Below are 24,374 nucleotides of genomic sequence, written 5' to 3'. Positions count from 1 at the left end.
TGTTCAAGACTGTTCCTCTGGCTGATGGAGGAGTGATTTGCAGAGGTAGCTGTGCTCTGTCATTAAACACGCTGTCCCCGCTCTCCTCCCTCCACCCATCCATCCTCACAAAAACAGGGCACAGTTTATGACATCACCTGGAATCTTCAGACTGTTGGGCCGATTCTTCTCTTTTGCCAGGCTGCTGTTTTCAAAGTTCTGGGTTTCTTTCACTGTTTCAGTGTGCACACGGACTCACTGTCCTCCTCATCTGACATTTACCCATAATCCTCATCCTCTCCTCTGTGGCCAACAGGTTGCAGAGTAAGATGAAATGACATTCCATGTTAGATTTGATCATCACTATACGGAAGATACACTGGCTGGTCCCTCTGAATATACACTCAGGTTACAGTCTTAATATACACTCAGTTTGTTAATCCATCTGGTCCCTGACTGAATATACACTCAGGTTATTAGGTACATCCACCTGGTCCCTGACTGAATATACACTCAGGTTACAGGTCCCTGACTGAATATACCCTCGTTTGGTAATCCACCTGGTCCCTGACTCACTCAGGTTATTAGGAACATCCATCTGGTCCCTGACTGAATATACTCAAGGTACAGGTCCCTGACTGAATATACCCTCAGGTTATTAGGTACATCCATCTGGTCCCTGACTGAATATACACTCAGGTTATTAGGTACATCCACCTGGTCCCTGACTGAATATACACTCAGGTTATTAGGTACATCCACCTGGTCCATGACTGAATATACACTCAGGTTATTAGGTACTCCACCTGGTCCCTTGAATATACACAGGTTATTAGGTACATCCATCTGGACCCTGACTGAATATACACTCATCCATCTGGTCCCTGACTGAATATACAGTTTACATCCACCTGTTTGAATATACACAGATTAGGTACATCCACCTGGTCCCTGACTGAATATACACTCAGGTTATTAGGTACTCCACCTGGTCCCTGACTGAATATACAGTTATTAGGAACATCCATCTGGTCCCTTGAATATACACTCAGGTTATTAGTTACATCCATCTGGTCCCTGACTGAATATCATCTTATTAGGTACATCCACCTGGTCCCTGACTGAATATACTTTATTTGTAACAGATCCACCTGGTCATCCTGACTGAATATACACTCAGGTTATTAGTTACATCCATCTGGTCCCTGACTGAATATACACTCAGGTTATTAGGAACATCCATCTGTCCCTGACTGAATATACACTCAGGTTATTAGTTACATCCATCTGGTCCCTCTGAATATACACTCAGGTTATTAGGTACATCCACCTGGTCCCTGACTGAATATACACTCAGGTTATTAGGTACATCCACCTGGTCCCTGACTGAATATACACTCAGGTTATTAGGTACATCCACCTGGTCCCTGACTGAATATACACTCAGGTTATTAGGTACATCCACCTGGTCCCTGACTGAATATACACTCAGGTTATTAGGAACATCCATCTGGTCCCTGACTGAATATACACTCAGGTTATTAGGTACTCCACCTGGTCCCTGACTGAATATACACTCAGGTTACATCCACCTGGTCCCTGACTGAATATACACTCAGGTTATTAGGAACATCCACCTGGTCCCTGACTGAATATACACTCAGGTTATTAGGTACATCCCCTGGTCCCTGACTGAATATACACTCAGGTTATTAGGAACATCCACCTGGTCCCTGACTGAATATACACTCAGGTTATTAGGAACATCCACCTGGTCCCTGACTGAATATACACTCAGGTTATTAGGAACATCCACCTGGTCCCTGACTGAATATACACTCATCTGGTTAATAGGAACATCCACCTGGTCCCTGACTGAATATACACTTATTAGGAACAGGTTATTAGGTACATCCACCTGGTCCCTGACTGAATATACACTCAGGTTATTAGGTACATCCACCTGGTCCCTGACTGAATATACACTCAGGTTATTAGGTACATCCACCTGGTCCCTGACTGAATATACACTCAGGTTATTAGGAACATCCACCTGGTCCCTGACTGAATATACACTCAGGTTATTAGGTACATCCATCTGGTCCCTGACTGAATATACACTCAGGTTATTAGGAACATCCACCTGGTCCCTGACTGAATATACACTCAGGTTATTAGGTACATCCATCTGGTCCCTGACTGAATATGCACTCAGGTTATTAGGTACATCCACCTGGTCCCTGACTGAATATACACTCAGGTTATTAGGAACATCCACCTGGTCCCTGACTGAATATACACTCAGGTTATTAGGTACATCCACCTGGTCCCTGACTGAATATACACTCAGGTTATTAGGAACATCCATCTGGTCCCTGACTGAATATACACTCAGGTTATTAGGTACATCCACCTGGTCCCTGACTGAATATACACTCAGGTTATTAGGTACATCCACCTGGTCCCTGACTGAATATACACTCAGGTTATTAGGTACATCCACCTGGTCCCTGACTGAATATACACTCAGGTTATTAGGAACATCCATCTGGTCCCTGACTGAATATACACTCAGGTTATTAGTTACATCCATCTGGTCCCTGACTGAATATACACTCAGGTTATTAGGTACATCCACCTGGTCCCTGACTGAATATACACTCAGGTTATTAGGTACATCCACCTGGTCCCTGACTGAATATACACTCAGGTTATTAGTTACATCCATCTGGTCCCTGACTGAATATACACTCAGGTTATTAGGAACATCCATCTGGTCCCTGACTGAATATACACTCAGGTTATTAGTTACATCCATCTGGTCCCTGACTGAATATACACTCAGGTTATTAGGTACATCCACCTGGTCCCTGACTGAATATACACTCAGGTTATTAGGTACATCCACCTGGTCCCTGACTGAATATACACTCAGGTTATTAGGTACATCCACCTGGTCCCTGACTGAATATACACTCAGGTTATTAGGTACATCCACCTGGTCCCTGACTGAATATACACTCAGGTTATTAGGAACATCCATCTGGTCCCTGACTGAATATACACTCAGGTTATTAGGTACATCCACCTGGTCCCTGACTGAATATACACTCAGGTTATTAGGTACATCCACCTGGTCCCTGACTGAATATACACTCAGGTTATTAGGAACATCCACCTGGTCCCTGACTGAATATACACTCAGGTTATTAGGTACATCCACCTGGTCCCTGACTGAATATACACTCAGGTTATTAGGAACATCCACCTGGTCCCTGACTGAATATACACTCAGGTTATTAGGAACATCCACCTGGTCCCTGACTGAATATACACTCAGGTTATTAGGAACATCCACCTGGTCCCTGACTGAATATACACTCAGGTTATTAGGAACATCCACCTGGTCCCTGACTGAATATACACTCAGGTTATTAGGTACATCCACCTGGTCCCTGACTGAATATACACTCAGGTTATTAGGTACATCCACCTGGTCCCTGACTGAATATACACTCAGGTTATTAGGTACATCCACCTGGTCCCTGACTGAATATACACTCAGGTTATTAGGTACATCCACCTGGTCCCTGACTGAATATACACTCAGAATCCACCTGGTCCCTGACTGAATATACACTCAGGTTATTAGGTACATCCATCTGGTCCCTGACTGAATATACACTCAGGTTATTAGGAACATCCACCTGGTCCCTGACTGAATATACACTCAGGTTATTAGGTACATCCATCTGGTCCCTGACTGAATATGCACTCAGGTTATTAGGTACATCCACCTGGTCCCTGACTGAATATACACTCAGGTTATTAGGAACATCCACCTGGTCCCTGACTGAATATACACTCAGGTTATTAGGTACATCCACCTGGTCCCTGACTGAATATACACTCAGGTTATTAGGAACATCCACCTGGTCCCTGACTGAATATACACTCAGGTTATTAGGAACATCCACCTGGTCCCTGACTGAATATACACTCAGGTTATTAGGTACATCCACCTGGTCCCTGACTGAATATACACTCAGGTTATTAGGTACATCCACCTGGTCCCTGACTGAATATACACTCAGGTTATTAGTTACATCCATCTGGTCCCTGACTGAATATACACTCAGGTTATTAGGTACATCCATCTGGTCCCTGACTGAATATACACTCAGGTTATTAGGTACATCCATCTGGTCCCTGACTGAATATACACTCAGGTTATTAGGTACATCCATCTGGTCCCTGACTGAATATACACTCAGGTTATTAGGTACATCCACCTGGTCCCTGACTGAATATACACTCAGGTTATTAGGTACATCCATCTGGTCCCTGACTGAATATACACTCAGGTTATTAGGAACATCCACCTGGTCCCTGACTGAATATACACTCAGGTTATTAGGTACATCCATCTGGTCCCTGACTGAATATGCACTCAGGTTATTAGGTACATCCACCTGGTCCCTGACTGAATATACACTCAGGTTATTAGGAACATCCACCTGGTCCCTGACTGAATATACACTCAGGTTATTAGGAACATCCACCTGGTCCCTGACTGAATATACACTCAGGTTATTAGGTACATCCACCTGGTCCCTGACTGAATATACACTCAGGTTATTAGGAACATCCACCTGGTCCCTGACTGAATATACACTCAGGTTATTAGGAACATCCACCTGGTCCCTGACTGTATATACACTCAGGTTATTAGGTACATCCATCCAGTCCACAATGTAAAGTTCAATCGAGCAGTAACTGTATGCCTGTATGCCTGTATGCCTGCTTCATCAGCAGTCTGTAGGAACTATCATTTTTGTGAATGGTGTATACCTAATAAACTGTCCGGGGAGTCTATATTGTGGTGTTCCAAGATTGTTTTGGTTGGTAATTAGCAGAAGCAGGATAGTGAGTGACAGTCTTAGAGGCTGAAGATTAAAGTAGTGGATACGTCCCTGTTACTGTCGCTCTCTCTTTCTCTCTGTTGTCTCTCTCTGTGTGCTATTGGCAGATAAGGCCTACTGCTTAATTGGAATCTATTTTGTTTGTCATAAAACTGTGAGACGAGTGAAGGATTGCTTGTCATAGACCAGCATGTGAATCTGCGTCTCTCCCTGTTTGTTAGATGGATGGACTCAGCTGCTAATTAATGAGGACTCTGAGTGAATTATGCTACTTGAGGGTATCAGTTATGCTGTGGCATCGTGGTGTTTTTATCGACGGGCCATGTCACTGAAAGGTGTGTGTGGTGTCACTGAGAGACAGCACGTTGACCGATGGAAGGAGGGTTAATTAACTGTCATTAAGACTCTGTCAGTGAGGTGACTCATGTTCCTGCTGGTCTGTTTTCTGCTTGGCTGTCCTTCACCTAATGATGAAGTGTATTAAACACAGGTCACACATCTAGCAACCATCTGTCTGGATATGCTGTTCAAACTGCTGGAATACTGTGGCCATAGTCTTCCTCTCTCAGTACCGTCAGTCCTGTAACGTGGCATTGAACACCAGGCTCCACATGCCAAGCTGTGGACTAGTATCTCTGAGAGAACCTGACACCAGTCACTCCACACACTTCTCACTATAATCACAGTGGCTGTAGCTCTCAACCATCCACTCTCTCTAGTCTCTACACACCTACTTGCTGCTGTTCCAAATGCCACCCTATTCCCTATATAGGCACTGCTTTTGACAAGGGCCCATAGGGTACACCACTACTCTGTTGTTCTAGACCCCTCCCCATTACCCAATCCCAATGCAGTCCACAGCGAGGCCTGAGACTGACTGCCTTTGTCCAGTAATTGCGAGCCTGGCCCTTCGGGGGGGGGGGAGCTCAGGAGCTCTTCAGCTGAGTGACTGGGGGTGGTACTGTGGCATTTCACCACTAAACGTGTCATTTTCCCTCCCGTTTTGTCCTGTTAGATATGTGCCTCTAGAGGAGAAGGGAGCTCTAATGAATAGCTTCAGGGGGGCGTGTTCGTTTTGAACCGTACTTAGAGTGATGCTGGGCTTGTATTGTTCTCCTAGTGTGAGAGGAGTCATTCCACTTCAAAAAGCACAAGACTATTGACACCCATCTCAGATTGTTCTGAAATCGTTTCTGTAGTTAGAAACAGATCAGATTACCACTCCTGAAACATTTTGTTGAAATGTAATTTGATCTCTAAATGATTTCACTCAAATTAGTGATTTAAAAAACAAAACAAAAAACACAGGATTCATATGATCTTCAGTACCTATAGTACCTAACATCGGATTTGGACCATGATTAAGACCTGTGGAATCCAATAAAACGATCAATAGTTCACTGTCTGACAATGTTACCCTACATTAGAGGGTGTTAAGCTTGTCAGCAGCACATCCTATCTTATCCAGATCTGCTGACATCAGACAGACTGACAATCATCCAACCCGTCTCTGTCATCCCCTCTGAGCAGGAATAACACACACACACACACACACACACACACACACACACACACACACACACACACACACACACACACACACACACACACACACACACACACACACACACACACACACACACACACACACACACACACACACACACACACACACACACACACACACACACACACACACACACACACACTGTGTTTCTGTCATGACCCCATGCTGAGGGCTGTCATTCTCTGGGTTGTATTTGAAGTCTTTCTTCTGACTGAGTCTTGTTGGCTCTGCCCTCTTCGTCAAGTAATGATTGTCCCTGATTGCTGCACAGCGGTGTGTGTGACTGACTGACTGACTGATATCTCATCTTCCCAGAACCCACTCAAACCCTCGTAAGTGAGGGGTGCGTCAATTAGAAATATGGTGGTTAACCACTCTGTGTGGTCCAGGTCATTTCTGTATGGCTGATCACGGTCTGTGTATAAAATATGTTTTTCCCCTGAGGACAGTCTGACTGTGTGACCTTAAAATAGACAATGTCCTTTTCAGTTGTGGACATGAGTGGATGACCACGTCACATGATTGTTCTTTCAAATAATGTTTGTCAAATGAAGGTAATGTACTGTAGTTAAGAGAATTGTCTGTGCGTTGATGGGTTCTGACTTCGAAACTAGAGGTCGACCGATTAATGATTTTTCAACGGCAATGCCGATTATTGGAGGACCAAAAAAGCCGATGCTGATTAATCGGCCGATTTTATTTAAGAAAAATATATACATAATAATAATAATAATAATAATTTAAAAAAGGAAATAAAATGTATTTGTAATAATGACAATTACAACAATACTGAATGAACACTTATTTTAACTTAATATAATACATCAATAAAATCAATTTAGCCTCAAATAAATAATGAAAAATAAATAATAAAACATGTTCAATTTGTTTTAAATAATGCAAAAACAAAGTGTTGGAGAAGAAAGTAAAAGTGCAATATGTGCCATGTAAGAAAGCTAACGTTTCAGTTCCTTGCTCAGAACATGAGAACATATGAAAGCTGGTGGTTCCTTTTAACATGAGTCTTCAATATTCCCAGGTAAGAAGTTTGAGGTTGTAGTTCTAGGACTATTTCCCTCTATACCATTTGTATTTCGTATACCTTTGACTATTGGATGTTCTTATAGGCACTTTAGTATTGCCAGTGTAACAGTATAGCTTCCGTCCCTCTCTTCGCTCCTCCCTGGGCTTGAACCAGCAACACAACGACAACAGCCACCATCGAAGCAGCATTACCCAAGCAGAGCAAGGGGAACAACTACTAGAAGACTCAGAGCGAGTGACGTTTGAAACACTATTAGCGCACGCTAACTAGCTAGCCATTTCACTTCGGTTACACCAGCCTAATCTCGGGAGTTGATAGGCTTGAAGTCATAAACAGCGCAATGCTTGACGCACAACGAAGAGCTGCTGGCAATACGCACGAAAGTGCTTTTTGAATGAATGTTTACGCGCCTGCTTCTGCCTACCACCGCTCAGTTAGATCCTTAGATACTTGTATGCTTGTATGCTCAGTCAGATTATACGCAGGACACGCTAGATAATATCTAGTAATATCATCAACCATCTGTAGTTAACTATTATGTGATTATGATTGATTGTTTTTTTATAATATAAGTTTAATGCTAGCTAGCAACTTACCTTGGCTTACTGCATTCGTGTAACAGGCAGTCAATCTCCTTGTGGAGTGCAACGAGAGAGGCAGGTCGTTATTGCGTTGGACTAGTTAACTGTTAACTGGTTGCAGGACTGGATCCCCCGAGCCGACAAGATGAAAATCTGTCGTTCCTCCCCTGAACAAGGTAGTTAACCCACCGTTCCTAGGCCGTTATTGAAAATAAGAATGTGTTCTTAACTGACTTGCCTAGTTAAATAAAGGTATAAACATTCTTTTTTTAAAATCGGCACCCAAAAATTCAGATTGTTATGAAAACTTGAAATCGGCCCCAATTAATCGGCCATTCCGATTAATTGGTCGACCTCTATTCTAAACTTGAAAATATGAAATATCCTTATTCAGAGAGGGGAATGGGAATGTTTACATTGTCAGAATGTTATTGTTAGACATCAGGGATCCTGTGGGGAAGAGTGAGGAATTTGGGGCTGAAGTCAGGTCAGATGTGAGGAAGAACAGATATCACTAAAGTTCTGTCTAGCAACAGAGGTGGATTGGCTGATCAGATGTGTGAGGAGGAGACTGGGCAGAGGAGGAAGGCTTTAAATACCAGTGTGAAGATGTCTTGGTCTGTTCAGCTGTCTGACCCTATGGGTGAATAAACATGGTTTGAGCTTTACTGATCGTCTGTGAGTTTTTACTCTTTATTTAGAACTGAATTCTGTGTGTGTCCGTGCAGCTACAGCTGTGAAGTTCCTAATGTGCATTTGACCAGGATTAACCCTTCCCCACCTGACACCCAGACACAGGGTATGGTGCCAGGGACTTAGTATATGGCCAGGACCACAGCCAGCCCGTGCCAGTACACACGCACGCATGGCATTTGTACCCCTGGATAGTGGATGGCTGGACACCGGGCAGGATGCCAATAGCATTGCAGGTCTATGGGCCAATGCAAGCCTCATGCCCTCTGGCTGGCTGGAGCCGGGCTCATTACATAGAGGATCAAGGGCTCATTCCATGTCAGTGCAATTAATTTAGGAGATCATTTGGAAAGTGGGATTTAAATGAACTGAAATGGAATTGAAACATGTAGACTCCAGGGTAGTGTTAATCGGTCTCAGGTCCGTGGACTGACGCTGGTCTGTGGGATCTTTCTGTACCTGGTTAACTGACTAATTTGATTAGGGTCAATTCAAAGGTAACGGAGTGATGTTAACATACATTTTAAAGTGAACAATCTGAGTTAACTTCTTCCGGATCATTGGGACGCTAGTGTCCCACCTCGACAACCTCCGGTGAAATTGCAGAGCGTGAAATTCAAAAAACAAAAGCAGTAATATTAAACATTCATAAAAATACAAGTGTTATACACCATTCTTTAGCTTAGAATCTTGGTAATCGAACCGCTTTGTCCGATTTACAATATGCTTTACGGCGAAAGCATAGCATTTGATTGTCTGAGGACAGCGCCTCACCCACTTCCTGCATTAACATGAATTCATAACCTGCACAGGTGTCTCAACTCAAAAATAGCGTTAAAATAAATCACTTAAGTTCGAAGATCTTCATCTTTTTGCAATCCAAAGGGTCCCAGTTATATAACAAGTGGTCAATTTGTTCGATAAAGTCCTTCTTTATATCCCCAAAAAGCCAGTTTAGTTGGTGCGCTTCATTCAATAATCCACCGGTTTCCCCTCATTCAAAATGCATACAAAATTAATCCCAAACGTTACCAATATACTTCGTCCAAACAAGTCAAACAACATTCCTAATCAATCCTCAGGTACCCTAATATGTAAATAAACAATCCAATTTAAGATGGAAAATAGTATGTTCATTCCCCGGAGATGAATAACCAAGTGCGTGCCCTCATCGGAGAGCGCCACAAACATTTTTCAACCAAGCAGAGGCATAACGAAAGTCAGAAATAGCGAAAAAATAAATCACTCACCTTTAAAGATCTTCATCTTTTTGCAATCCAAAGAGTCCCAGTTACACAATGAATGGTCGTTTTGTTCGATAGTCCTCCTTTATATCTCAAAAATGTCCGTTTTATTTGGCGTGTTTGAATCAGAAATACACCTGTTCCAACTCGCCCAACATGCCTTCAAAGTAATCTAAAAAGTTACCTGTAAACTTTGTCCAAACAATTCAAACAACATTTCTAATCCAACCTCCGGTACCCTAATATGTAAATAATCAATACAATTTAAGACTGAATAAACTGTGATCAATACCAGAGAAAAAGAACGGAGCACTCACCTCATTCACGCGCGCCAAAAGACCAGTCCTTCTGAGGAATACTTCGAAAGAATACGAATACTTCTTAATTTAAAAAAAAAACGGTCATGAAACCATTTCTAAAGACTGGTGACATCTAGTGGAAGCCATAGGAAAAAATTACCATGGAACTGCCCTCAGTTCTACAGTGCTATACAGTTTCCCATTCCACAACAGAGACAGTTCATCCAGCTGAATGTTATGGTTCTACAGGGTTCTACCGTTTCTCATTCCACAATAGAGACACTTCATCCAGCTATATGACTAACTCTTCTACTCTCAGTAACAATGACATGATGCATCCTGGTACTCTCTCCTTAATGATGTGTGAGGAAGGATTAGGTTCCACACACTGTTACACACTGCCACCCGGCTTCCTGCTTGTGTGTCCAAGCATGTGACCATTATTTCCCATGTTCAGTGTGTGTGTGTGTAAATATGCGGTCAGGCTCAGTTGAGGGCTCTTATAAGGACCGGCCGGTAGTTCTGGGGTCAGTGAGCATGGGAGTGGAAACGAGTGGTTGGTGTTCATCTAAACAAACCAGTGTCTGAACGAGGGAAGGACAGCGGAGAATAAGACCAGGGACAGTAGTTGACTGTTAATCACCAGCCAAGTGTGTCCAAGGAGTGTGTTTCTCTGTCAGGTCCCAACAGAGGCACTGTGTCCTAGTCCTGTCTGTCTGTGAGCTTTGTCCTGTAGCAGGCTATAACTGAGTAATTAGTTTTTAGCCAGCCAGCCAGTGGACCCGAGCAGGAATGTGAAGCTTTTAATAAGTTCAACAATGAGAGGGGGAGAGGGCAAAATAATTGAATCTGCCACCTGAAATAGATTATGGAAATGAGGTGTGTGTCTGGCCCCCTCACACACAGCCACAGCTAAAGTCTCTAATGCTTGGCTATTGTGTCTAGGTCTGTGACAGGAGCTGACGGCTAACAGTGCGAGTACAGTAGGTCTCTCCTCCGGACCAGGGGTGTGGGTCTCTCCTCCGGATGTGTTCCTGGTTCGAGCCCAGGTAGGGGCGAGGAGAGGGACGGAAGCTAAACTGTTATACTGGTAATATTATAGTGCCTACAAGAATATCCAATATTCAAAGGTATATGAAATACAAATGGTATAGAGAGAAATAGTCCTATACATACTATATTAACTACAACCTAAAACCTCTTACCTTGGAATATTGAAGTCTCATGTTAAAAGGAACCACCAGCTTTCATATGTTCTCATGTTCTGAGCAAGGAACTTAAACGTTGGCTTTCTTACATGGCACATATTGCACTTTTACTTCTCTAACACTTAGTTTTTTGCATTATTTAAACCAAATTGAACATGCTTCATTATTTATTTGAGGCTGAATGTATTTTTATTGATGTATTATATTAAAAGTTAAAATAAGTGTTCATTCCATATTGTTGTAATTATTTACAAATAAATAACTAAATCGTCCGATTTAATCGGCATCGGCTTTTTTGGTCCTAATCAGTCGACCTCTAACTAGGACCTTCTGTTGTCATTACTAAGACTCTGGTTATGACTAGGACCTTCTGTTGTCAGTACTATGACTAGGACCTTCTGTTGTCAGTACTATGACTAGGACCTTCTGTTGTCAGTACTGACTAGGACCTTCTGTTGTCAGTACTGACTAGGACCTTCTGTTGTCAGTACTGACTAGGACCTTCTGTTGTCAGTACTATGACTAGGACCTTCTGTTGTCAGTACTATGACTAGGACCTTCTGTTGTCAGTACTATGACTAGGACCTTCTGTTGTCAGTACTGACTAGGACCTTCTGTTGTCAGTACTAAGACTCTGGTTATGACTAGGACCTTCTGTTGTCAGTACTATGACTAGGACCTTCTGTTGTCAGTACTATGACTAGGACCTTCTGTTGTCAGTACTATGACTAGGACCTTCTGTTGTCAGTACTATGACTAGGACCTTCTGTTGTCAGTACTATGACTAGGACCTTCTGTTGTCAGTACTATGACTAGGACCTTCTGTTGTCAGTACTATGACTAGGACCTTCTGTTGTCAGTACTATGACTAGGACCTTCTGTTGTCAGTACTATGACTAGGACCTTCTGTTGTCAGTACTATGACTAGGACCTTCTGTTGTCAGTACTATGACTAGGACCTTCTGTTGTCAGTACTATGACTAGGACCTTCTGTTGTCAGTACTATGACTAGGACCTTCTGTTGTCAGTACTATGACTAGGACCTTCTGTTGTCAGTACTATGACTAGGACCTTCTGTTGTCAGTACTATGACTAGGACCTTCTGTTGTCAGTACTATGACTAGGACCTTCTGTTGTCAGTACCTATGACTAGGACCTTCTGTTGTCAGTACTATGACTAGGACCTTCTGTTGTCAGTACTATGACTAGGACCTTCTGTTGTCAGTACTATGACTAGGACCTTCTGTTGTCAGTACTATGACTAGGACCTTCTGTTGTCAGTACTATGACTAGGACCTTCTGTTGTCAGTACTATGACTAGGACCTTCTGTTGTCAGTACTATGACTAGGACCTTCTGTTGTCAGTACTATGACTAGGACCTTCTGTTGTCAGTACTATGACTAGGACCTTCTGTTGTCAGTACTATGACTAGGACCTTCTGTTGTCAGTACTATGACTAGGACCTTCTGTTGTCAGTACTATGACTAGGACCTTCTGTTGTCAGTACTATGACTAGGACCTTCTGTTGTCAGTACTATGACTAGGACCTTCTGTTGTCAGTACTATGACTTCTGTTGTCAGGACCTTCTGTTGTCAGTACTATGACTAGGACCTTCTGTTGTCAGTACTATGACGAGGACCTTCTGTTGTCAGTACTATGACGAGGACCTTCTGTTGTCAGTACTATGACGAGGACCTTCCGTTGTCAGTACTATGACGAGGACCTTCTGTTGTCAGTACTATGACTAGGACCTTCTGTTGTCAGTACTATGACGAGGACCTTCTGTTGTCAGTACTATGACGAGGACCTTCTGTTGTCAGTACTATGACGAGGACCTTCTGTTGTCAGTACTATGACGAGGACCTTCCGTTGTCAGTACTATGACGAGGACCTTCCGTTGTCAGTACTATGACGAGGACCTTCCGTTGTCAGTACTATGACGAGGACCTTCCGTTGTCAGTACTATGACGAGGACCTTCCGTTGTCAGTACTATGACGAGGACCTTCCGTTGTCAGTACTATGACGAGGACCTTCCGTTGTCAGTACTATGACGAGGACCTTCTGTTGTCAGTACTATGACGAGGACCTTCTGTTGTCAGTACTATGACTAGGACCTTCTGTTGTCAGCACTATGACGAGGACCTTCTGTTGTCAGTATTAAGACTGGCTATGACTAGGACCAGGAGTTTCACCTGACCATGTGACCTGACCAGGACAAACTCTCAGCCCTGGTTGTACCTGAGTAGCTCACATACCCGTGATCTGTTGTCAAGGTTGTCAGACTGCCAATCTGCTGTGTACAGTGTATGACACAACCCTTCCCCCATATCCCTGTATGAGCCAATAGCCTTACCCCCACATAATCACATGATGCCAGCGGTGGCCAAGCACCTCTCTTATCTGGGTTTCTCCATAATAATGTGTGTCTACTATCAACAGGCCTCCTCTCAGGAATGTGTGTTTCGTCAAACGTGTGTGTGTGTGTGTGTGTGTGTCAATGCAACTCCGCAATGCCCTGAAAAGTTAGATTAGCCATTGTGTTCCATTTGTGTGTGGAATCTGAATCAGAACTTTGCCATGCAACAAGTGTTTACAAGGAATAAATATGTGTGTAGATCTGTGCCGTTGCGTAAAAGCAGTTACCTTCACTATGGTCTCTCATTAGCTCCAGCATCACTACACAGTAGAATGGAAAAGCCCAGTGTTCAGTCCTGTACCTCCAGACTCTATTCATCTCCAGTCACTGTCTGATGTTGCCAATGGGAAGGTTTAGTGTGTATTGATATGAGAGGCAGACCCAGGCTGTCTGTGTTACAGCTTCCTGTATTACTGAGTTAGCATAGCTTAATGAACAAAAGAGAGGAAAGGGGAGAGAGGAGTGGAAAGGGATGAGATACAGAGCGGGAGAGGAAAAGGGAGAGAGGAGTGGAAAGGGATGAGATACAGAGCGGGAGAGACCGGAGGAGGAGTGGAAAGGGATGAGAAACCGAGCGGGAGAGACCGGAGGGGGAGTGGAAAGGGATGAGATACAGAGCGGAAGAGACCGGAGGAGGAGTGGAAAGGGATGAGAAACAGAGCGGGAGAGACCGGAGGGGGAGTGGAAAGGGATGAGATACAGAGCGGGAGAGACCGGAGGAGGAGTGGAAAGGGATGAGATACAGAGCGGGAGAGGAAAGGGGAGAGAGGAGTGGAAAGGGATGAGATACAGAGCGGGAGAGGAAAGGGGAGAGAGGAGTGGAAAGGGATGAGATACAGAGCGGGAGAGACCGGAGGAGGAGTGGAAAGGGATGAGAAGCAGAGCAGGAGAGACCGGAGGAGGAGTGGAAAGGGATGAGATACAGAGCGGTAGAGGAGAGACCGGAGGAGGAGTGGAAAGGGATGAGAAGCAGAGCGGTAGAGGAGAGACCGCAGGAGGAGTGGAAAGGGAAGAGATGCAGAGCAGTAGAGGAGAGACCGGAGGAGGAGTGGAAAGGGAAGAGATGCAGAGCAGTAGAGGAGAGACCGGAGGAGGAGTGGAAAGGGAAGAGATGCAGAGCAGTAGAGGAGAGACCGCAGGAGGAGTGGAAAGGGAAGAGATGCAGAGCGGGAGAGGAGAGACCGGAGGAGGAGTGGAAAGGGAAGAGACACTGTAATGTAGACTACTGGACTACTGCCGAGGCCAGAGACTCTGTAATATAGACTACTGGACTACTGCCGAGGCCAGAGACTCTGTAATGTAGACTACTGGACTACTGCCGAGGCCAGAGACACTGTAATGTAGACTACTGGACTACTGCCGAGGCCAGAGATACTGTAATGTAGACTACTGGACTACTGCCGAGGCCAGAGACTCTGTAATATAGACTACTGGACTACTGCCGAGGCCAGAGATACTGTAATATAGACTACTGGACTACTGCCGAGGCCAGAGATACTGTAATATAGACTACTGGACTACTGCCGAGGCCAGAGATACTGTAATATAGACTACTGGACTACTGCCGAGGCCAGAGATACTGTAATATAGACTACTGGACTACTGCCGAGGCCAGAGACTCTGTAATATAGACTACTGGACTACTGCCGAGGCCAGAGACTCTGTAATATAGACTACTGCTGAGCCCAGAGATGCTGTAATGTAGACTACTGGACTACTGCCGAGCCCAGAGATACTGTAATGTAGACTACTGGACTACTGCTGAGCCCAGAGATACTGTAATGTAGACTACTGGACTACTGCCGAGCCCAGAGATACTGTAATGTAGACTACTGGACTACTGCCGAGCCCAGAGATACTGTAATGTAGACTACTGGACTACTGCCGAGCCCAGAGATACTGTAATGTAGACTACTGGACTACTGCCGAGCCCAGAGATACTGTAATGTAGACTACTGGACTACTGCCGAGCCCAGAGATACTGTAATGTAGACTACTGGACTACTGCCGAGGCCAGAGACACTGTAATGTAGACTACTGCCGAGGCCAGAGACACTGTAATGTAGACTACTGGACTACTGCCGAGGCCAGAGACACTGTAATATAGACTACTGGACTACTGCCGAGGCCAGAGACACTGTAATGTAGACTACTGCCGAGGCCAGAGACACTGTAATGTAGACTACTGGACTACTGCCGAGCCCAGAGATACTGTAATGTACACTACTGGACTACTGCCGAGCCCAGAGATACTGTAATGTACACTACTGGACTACTGCCGAGCCCAGAGATACTGTAATGTAGACTACTGGACTACTGCCGAGCCCAGAGATACTGCAATGTAGACTACTGGACTACTGCCGAGCCCAGAGACACTGTAATGTAGACTACTGGACTACTGCCGAGGCCAGAGACACTGTAATGTAGACTACTGGACTACTGCCGAGGCCAGAGACACTGTAATGTAGACTACTGGACTACTGCAGAGGCCAGAGACACTGTAATATAGACTACTGGACTACTGCCGAGGCCAGAGATACTGTAATGTAGACTACTGCCGAGGCCAGAGACACTGTAATGTAGACTACTGCCGAGGCCAGAGACACTGTAATGTAGACTACTGCCGAGGCCAGAGATACTGTAATGTAGACTACTGCCGAGGCCAGAGATACTGTAATATAGACTACTGGACTACTGCCGAGGCCAGAGATACTGTAATATAGACTACTGGACTACTGCCGAGGCCAGAGACTCTGTAATATAGACTACTGGACTACTGCCGAGGCCAGAGACTCTGTAATATAGACTACTGCTGAGCCCAGAGATGCTGTAATGTAGACTACTGAGCCCAGAGATGCTGTAATGTAGACTACTGGACTACTGCCGAGCCCAGAGATACTGTAATGTAGACTACTGGACTACTGTAATGTAGACTACTGGACTACTGCCGAGCCCAGAGATACTGTAATGTAGACTACTGGACTACTGCCGAGCCCAGAGATACTGTAATGTAGACTACTGGACTACTGCCGAGCCCAGAGATACTGTAATGTAGACTACTGGACTACTGCTACTGGACTACTGCCGAGCCCAGAGATACTGTAATGTAGACTACTGGACTACTGCCGAGCCCAGAGATACTGTAATGTACACTACTGGACTACTGCCGAGCCCAGAGATACTGTAATGTAGACTACTGGACTACTGCCGAGCCCAGAGATACTGTAATGTAGACTACTGGACTACTGCCGAGCCCAGAGACACTGTAATGTAGACTACTGGACTACTGCCGAGGCCAGAGACACTGTAATATAGACTACTGGACTACTGCAGAGGCCAGAGACACTGTAATATAGACTACTGGACTACTGCCGAGGCCAGAGACACTGTAATGTAGACTACTGGACTACTGCCGAGCCCAGAGATACTGTAATGTACACTACTGGACTACTGCCGAGCCCAGAGATACTGTAATGTACTACTGGACTACTGTAATGTACTACTGGACTACTGAGGCCAGAGATACTGTAATGTAGACTACTGGACTACTGCAGAGGCCAGAGACACTGTAATGTAGACTACTGCCGAGGCCAGAGATACTGTAATGTAGACTACTGCCGAGGCCAGAGATACTGTAATGTAGACTACTGCCGAGGCCAGAGATACTGTAATGTAGACTACTGGACTACTGCAGAGGCCAGAGACACTGTAATAGACTACTGGACTACTGCTACTGAGGCCAGAGACACTGTAATGTAGACTACTGGACTACTGCAGAGGCCAGAGACACTGTAATATAGACAGACTACTGCAGAGGCCAGAGACACTGTAATGTAGACTACTGGACTACTGCCGAGGCCAGAGACACTGTAATGTAGACTACTGCCGAGGCCAGAGATACTGTAATGTAGACTACTGCCGAGGCCAGAGATACTGTAATATAGACTGCTGGACTACTGCCGAGGCCAGAGATACTGTAATATAGACTACTGCTGAGCCCAGAGATACTGTAATATAGACTACTGCCGAGCCCAGCGGGAAACGCCCACCTGGAGTCAGCAAACACAGGGAACTCCAGGGAGATATTCTCTGTATGTTTCTGTGTGTATTGACACGAGGGATTTGTCTACTTTCCAGTAGCACGACCCAACACCACCCCTCTGTAATGATGCAGGGCTGGAACTAGCAACAATGTGCTCTGTCAGTCAGAGCAGCTCCACGATGGGCACAGGGCTGACAAAGGTGCCTTGTATGGTTCAGTGTGGGCCAATCAGATCACATTGTTGCTCGGCTTAAAGACGTTGGCTTACATGTTATTTAAAGTATGACCAAAGTCCCCTACTTTCCAGGAAGTGGAGGGAAAGGAGAAAGCCCCAGTGCTCTTGGGAAGTCTGCTACGCATCGATTCCTGTTCCCTGGTATGACTGGATGTTGGATAAAGTACCCAATTATCATACTTGAGTAAAAGTACAGACACCTTTTTTAAAAGAAAATGACTCAAGTCACCCAGTAAAATACTACTTGAGTAAATATATTTGGTTTTAAATGTTCTGAAGTATCAAAAGTAAAAGTATAAATAATTTAAAATGACTTGATTAAGCAAACCAGACACGATTTTCTGTTTTTATATTGATTTACGGATAGCCAGGGTCACAGTTCAACACTCAGACATCATTTATGTACGGAGCATGTGTGTTTAGTGAGTCCACCAGATCAGAGGTCGTAGGGATGACCAGGGATGTTCTCTTGATAAGTGGGTGAATCCTGTCCTGTTAAGCATTCCAAATGTAACCGGTACTTTTAGGTGGCAGGGAAAATGTATGGGGTAAAAAGTACATTATTTTCCTTAAGAATCTAGTGAAGTAAAAGTTGTCAAAAATATAAATAGTAAATTACAGAAACCCCAAAAAACGACAAAGTAATACTTAAGTACTTTACACCACTGGTATGACCGGGGCTCTAACACAGAGCAGATTCAGATCTCTTCACCCTGGCTCTCAATTCAATAGACTTTATTGACATGGTCAAGTATTACATTGTCAAATATACATATAACAAAATGGTGGGACCAACAGAGATAATAGCAGTAGTGGAAATGGGATCATCATTTAACAGCAACTACAACAACAATATTAATGAGAATAACTATAATATATTAAAGCAATAGTATATCCAGTGAGCAGTTCTCTCTCCTCTCTATATCTCTATCGATCTATCGATCTGACTTGTACCATACAGTAGTATCGATCGATCGATCGCTGATTATTACTACTGTATGGTACAAGTCTTACCCTTCACTAGAAGAGTCTAGTCAGATGGTTATCATTGTCAGGAATCTGCTGAATGTCTCAGTTCTGGTGTTTCATCAGGACCTGTAGAACTTAGCAGGCTAGAAATAGACCTTTCAACTGTTCCTAGGTCTGCTCTGCTCTTAAATAGACCCTCAACTGTTCCTAAAATAGACCCTTCAACTGTTCCTATGTCTGCTCTTAAATAGACCCCTCAACTGTTCCTAGGTCTGCTCTTAAATAGACCCTTCAACTGTTCCTAAATGACTGCTTGCTCTTAAATAGACCCCTCAACTGTTCCTAAATAGACCCTCTCCTAGCTGCTTGCTCTTAAATAGACCCCTCAAAATAGACTGTTCCTAGGGCTGCTTGCTCTGCCTAAATAGACCCCTCAACTGTTCCTAGGGCTGCTTGCTCTTAAATAGACCCCTCAACTGATCCTAGGGCTGCTTGCTCTTAAATAGACCCTAAATAGACCCCTCAACTGTCTCAAATAGACTGAAATCCCCTCAACTGGGCTGACCTTGCTCTTAAATAGACCCCTCAACTGACCTAGGGCTGCTTGCAACTCAACTGATCCTAGGGCTGCTTGCTCTTAAATAGACCCCTCAACTGATCCTAGGGCTGCTTGCTCTTAAATAGACCCCTCAACTGATCCTAGGGCTGCTTGCTCTTAAATAGACCCCTCAACTGTTCCTAGGGCTGCTTGCTCTTAAAATAGACCCCTCAACTGTTCCTAGGGCTGCTTGCTCTTAAATAGACCCCTCAACTGTTCCTAGGGCTGCTTGCTCTTAAATAGACCCCTCAACTGTTCCTAGGGCTGCTTGCTCAACTGATCCTATGGCTGCTTTCTCTTAAATAGACCCCTCAACTGATCCTAGGGCCTTGCTCTTAAATAGGGGGCTGCTTGCTCTTAAATAGACCCTCAACTGTTCCTAGGGCTGCTTGCTCTTAAATAGACCCTCAACTGTTCCTAGGGCTGCTTGCTCTTAAAGACACCTCAACTGTTCACCTCAACTGTTCCTAGGGCTGCTTGCTCTTAAATAGACACCTCAACTGTTCCTGCTTGCTCTTAAATAGACTGCTTTCCTAGCTCTTAAATAGACACCTCAACTGTTCCTAGGGCTGCTTGCTCTTAAATAGACACCTCAACTGTTCCTAGGGCTGACTTGTTCCTAGGGCTGCTTGCTCTTAAATAGACACCTCAACTGTTCCTAGGGCTGCTTGCTCTTAAATAGACACCTCAACTGTTCCTAACTGGGCTGCTTGCTCTTAAATAGACACCTCAACTGTTCCTGCTTGCTCTTAAATAGGGCTGCTTGCTCTTAAATAGACACCTCAACTGTTCTGCTTGCTCTTAAATAGACACCTCAACTGGGGCTGCTTGCTCTTAAATAGACACCTCAACTGTTCCTAGGGCTGCTTGCTCTTAAATAGACCCCTCAACTGACCTAGGGCTGCTTGCTCTTAACTGTTCCTAGGGCTGCTTGCTCTTAAATAGACCCTCTGCTTGCTCTTAAATAGACTGTTCCTAGGGCTGCTTGCTCTTAAATAGACTGTTCCTAGGGCTGCTTGCTCTTAAATAGACCCCTCAACTGTTCCTCTGCTTGCTCTTAAATAGACTGTTCCTAGGGCTGCTTGCTCTTAAATAGACCCCTCAACTGTTCCTAAATAGACCCCTCAACTGGCTGCTTGCTCTTAAATAGACACCTCAACTGTTCCTAGGGCTGCTTGCTCTTAAATAGACCCCTCAACTGTTCCTAGGGCTGCTCTTAAATAGACCCCTTATGCTTGCTCTTAGTGTCTGGGCTGCTTGCCTTAAATAGACGAACTGTTGAAATAGTTGTTCCTAGGGCTGCTTGCTCTTAAATAGACCCCTTTTCCTAGGGCTGCTTGCTCTTAAATTAACTTGCTGCTTGCTCTTAAATAGAAACTGTTCCTAGGGCTGCTTGCTCTTAAATGAGTTTCCCAGAATGCTCCATTGGCTTTCTTAAATAGACAGTCTCTCACTAAATAGACTCAACTGTTCCTAGCTGCTTGCTCTTAAATAGACACTCTTAACCCTCAACTGTTCCTAGATGCCCACATGTATATTCCAACTGTTCCTAGGGCTGCTTGCTCTTAAATAGACCTTCTGTTCCTAGAAATAATCAACTGTTCCTAGGGCTGCTTGCTCTTAAATCTGTTCCTAGGGCTGCATCTCTGTGTCCTAGGGCTGCTGTCCAAACTGTTCCTAGGGCTGTGTTCAAACCCAACTGTTCCTAGTTTGCTCTAAATGGAACTGTTCCTAGGAAATCAACTGGCTCCCAAATAGACCAGCTGCAGTGCCATTGAGAACTCAACTGTTCCTTGCTTGCTCTTAAATAGACCCTTGTTCCTAGGGCTGCTTGCTCTTAAATTCTGTTTTTATCTGCTTCCAAATAGACATATCCGTCTGACGGTGGGCTGGGAGACACCTCAACTGTTCCTAGGGCTGCTTGCTCTTAAATAGACCCCTCTGACCCTAGGGCTGCTGGAGGGCTGCTTGCTCTTAAATAGACCCTCAACTGGGGCTGCTTGCTCTTAAATAGACCCCTCAACTGATCCTAGGGCTGCTTGCTCTTAAATAGACCCCTCAACTGTTCCTAGGGGGCTCTTAAATAGACCCCTCAACTGATTCCTAGGGCTGCTTGCTCTTAAATAGACCCCTCAACTGGGGGAGGGAGATCCTGGGCTGGAACTGGAGGGCCTAGGAGTCTGGGCTGCTGGAGGGAGGGGGAGTCTGACGCTGGCTCTTAGGGAGGGGGAGTCTGTTCCTAGGGCTGCTGGAGGGAGGGGGCTGAAATAGTCAACTGTTCCTACGCTGGAGGGAGGTTCCTAGGGCTGCTTGCTCTTAAATAGACACCTCAACTGTCTGGGCTGCTTGCTCTTAAATAGACGCCTGGAGGTTCCTAGGGCTGCTTGCTCTTAAATAGGTTCCTAGGGAGTCTGACGCTTGGAGGGAGGGGGCTGCTTGCTCTTAGAGTTCTGGGCTGCTTGCTCTTAAATAGACCCTTCAACTGTTCCTAGGAAATAGGTTCCTAGGGCTGCTTGCTCTTAAATAGACCCTTCAACTGTTCCTAGGGCTGCTTGGAGGGGCTGGGAGTTCCTAGGGCTGCTGTTATAGTGTCTGTGGCCCGGTTGAGTTTCTGGGGTTGCCAGGGGGAATTCTACATGAGTTTCCCAGAATGCTCCATTGGCGCTCTCTCACTATACTACCGCCACACTCTTAACCCCTCGGAGGGAGGGGCAGAGTCTGTCCAACAGCTGGAAACCCATAAGGGAATTGGAAATCAATGGGGGTGCCAGAGTCTGACGCTGCTTCCACATATCCGGAGGGAGGGGAGGGGGGAGTCTGACGCTGGAGGGGGGAGAGTCTGACGCTGGAGGGAGGGGGAGGGAGGAGGGAGTCTGGAGGGAGGGGGAGAGTCTGCTGGAGGGAGGGGAGGGGCTGGAGGGAGGACGCTGGAGGGAGGGGGAGTCTGACGCTGGAGGGAGGGGGAGAGTCTGACGCTGGAGGGAGGGGGAGAGTCTGACGCTGGAGGGAGGGGGAGAGTCTGACGCCGGAGGGAGGGGGAGAGTCTGACGCTGGAGGGAGGGGGAGAGTCTGACGCCGGAGGGAGGGGAGAGTCTGACGCTGGAGGGAGGGGGAGAGTCTGACGCCGGAGGGAGGGGGAGAGTCTGACGCCGGAGGGAGGGGGGAGAGTCTGACGCCGGAGGGAGGGGGAGAGTCTGACGCCGGAGGGAGGGGAGAGTCTGACGCCGGAGGGAGGGGGAGAGTCTGAGGGAGAGTCTGACGCCGGAGGGAGAGTCTGGGCCGGAGGGAGGGGGAGTCTGACGCCGGAGGGAGAGTCTGGGAGGGAGGGGAGAGTCTGACGCCGGAGGGAGGGGGAGAGTCTGACGGAGGGAGGGGGAAGAGTCTGACGCCGGAGGGAGGGGGAGAGTCTGGGCCGGAGGGAGGGGGAAGAGTCTGACGCCGGAGGGAGGGGGAAGAGTCTGAAGGGAGGGGGAGAGTCTGACGCCGGAGGGTCTGACGCCGGAGGGAGCAAGAGGAGCAGACAGACTAAAGGGAGAGATTTTCTCTCATCACTGTCCTCCTGCTCAGCCAGTGGGTTAATCAATAGCCAAAATTAGCAACATCTCTCTGACTCACTGTCTGTCTAGAGCCAACAGGGAGTTTACTAGTCTGAGGGGAGAGGAAGAGGGAGAGGAAGAGGGAGAGGAAGAGGGAGAGGAAGAGGAAGAGGAAGAGGGAGAGAGAGGAAGAGGGGGGAAGAGACTGAGAGTGGTAGTGGAATGTTCCAGTCTGTGTTGGCCAGTGTGCTGTGTTCTCTTAGTCTGTTTTGTGTCTGAGACCATTCTAATTGGCTGCTGAGGACTGGCCCGGTGATGGATGGAGGACTGGCCCGGTGATGGATGGAGGACTGGCCCGGTGATGGATGGAGGACTGGCCCGGTGATGGATGGAGGACTGGCCCGGTGATGGATGGATGGCCTCGGCTAGTGCTCAATGAGTCTGTGTGTGTGTGCACGGCGGTTCATTAAATCATCCTAACGTGGTGAACACCTGCATCTATCACAGTGTTCTGATTTCTGCCTAATGGGGTGGATGTGCCATGGTGGGAGACACAGTCCGGAAGGATGGACACACACACACACACGCTAGGAGGCAACCGAGGGGAAAAACAAACTGTTGGTCTAGGAACAGCAGGCATTGACACACACACACACACACACACACACACACACACACACACACACACACACACACACACACACACACACACACACACACACACACACACACACACACACACACACACACACACACACACACACACACACACACACACACACACACACACAAACTTACACACGTCTACAAGTGATGGAGAGAAGCTGTTTTTATAGGAACACCACTCACAGAAATGAACACACACACGGAAGTACATAGGAAGAGAGCACACACAACCACCCCACCCACCCACACATGACAAACAGACCAGCTGTGTGAGTTCATTGTGTCCAACCCTGCTTCAGAAATCTTCAAAAGAAACTATAAAAATCCCTGAATTTTAATGGGATGTTTATTCTCTGTATAATGCATGAATC

General features: G+C 45.7%; 1 long non-coding RNA gene across 1 annotated transcript; it reads left to right on the top strand.

The window, feature by feature from the left end:
* The first annotated feature begins 288 nt into the window (after nucleotides 1-288).
* Nucleotides 289-2,020, top strand: LOC124023290. The gene is made up of 3 exons (XR_006836685.1): nucleotides 289-365; nucleotides 610-633; nucleotides 1,880-2,020. It is a non-coding gene; the product is annotated as an uncharacterized LOC124023290 (long non-coding RNA).
* The last annotated feature ends 22,354 nt before the right edge of the window (nucleotides 2,021-24,374 follow it).

Source organism: Oncorhynchus gorbuscha, unplaced genomic scaffold, assembly GCF_021184085.1.
Source record: "Oncorhynchus gorbuscha isolate QuinsamMale2020 ecotype Even-year unplaced genomic scaffold, OgorEven_v1.0 Un_scaffold_1571, whole genome shotgun sequence".
Taxonomy (NCBI): Eukaryota; Metazoa; Chordata; class Actinopteri; order Salmoniformes; family Salmonidae; genus Oncorhynchus; species Oncorhynchus gorbuscha.
The sequence above is the reverse complement of the archived record's forward strand: the minus strand, read 5'-3'. Positions and strand labels throughout refer to the sequence as shown.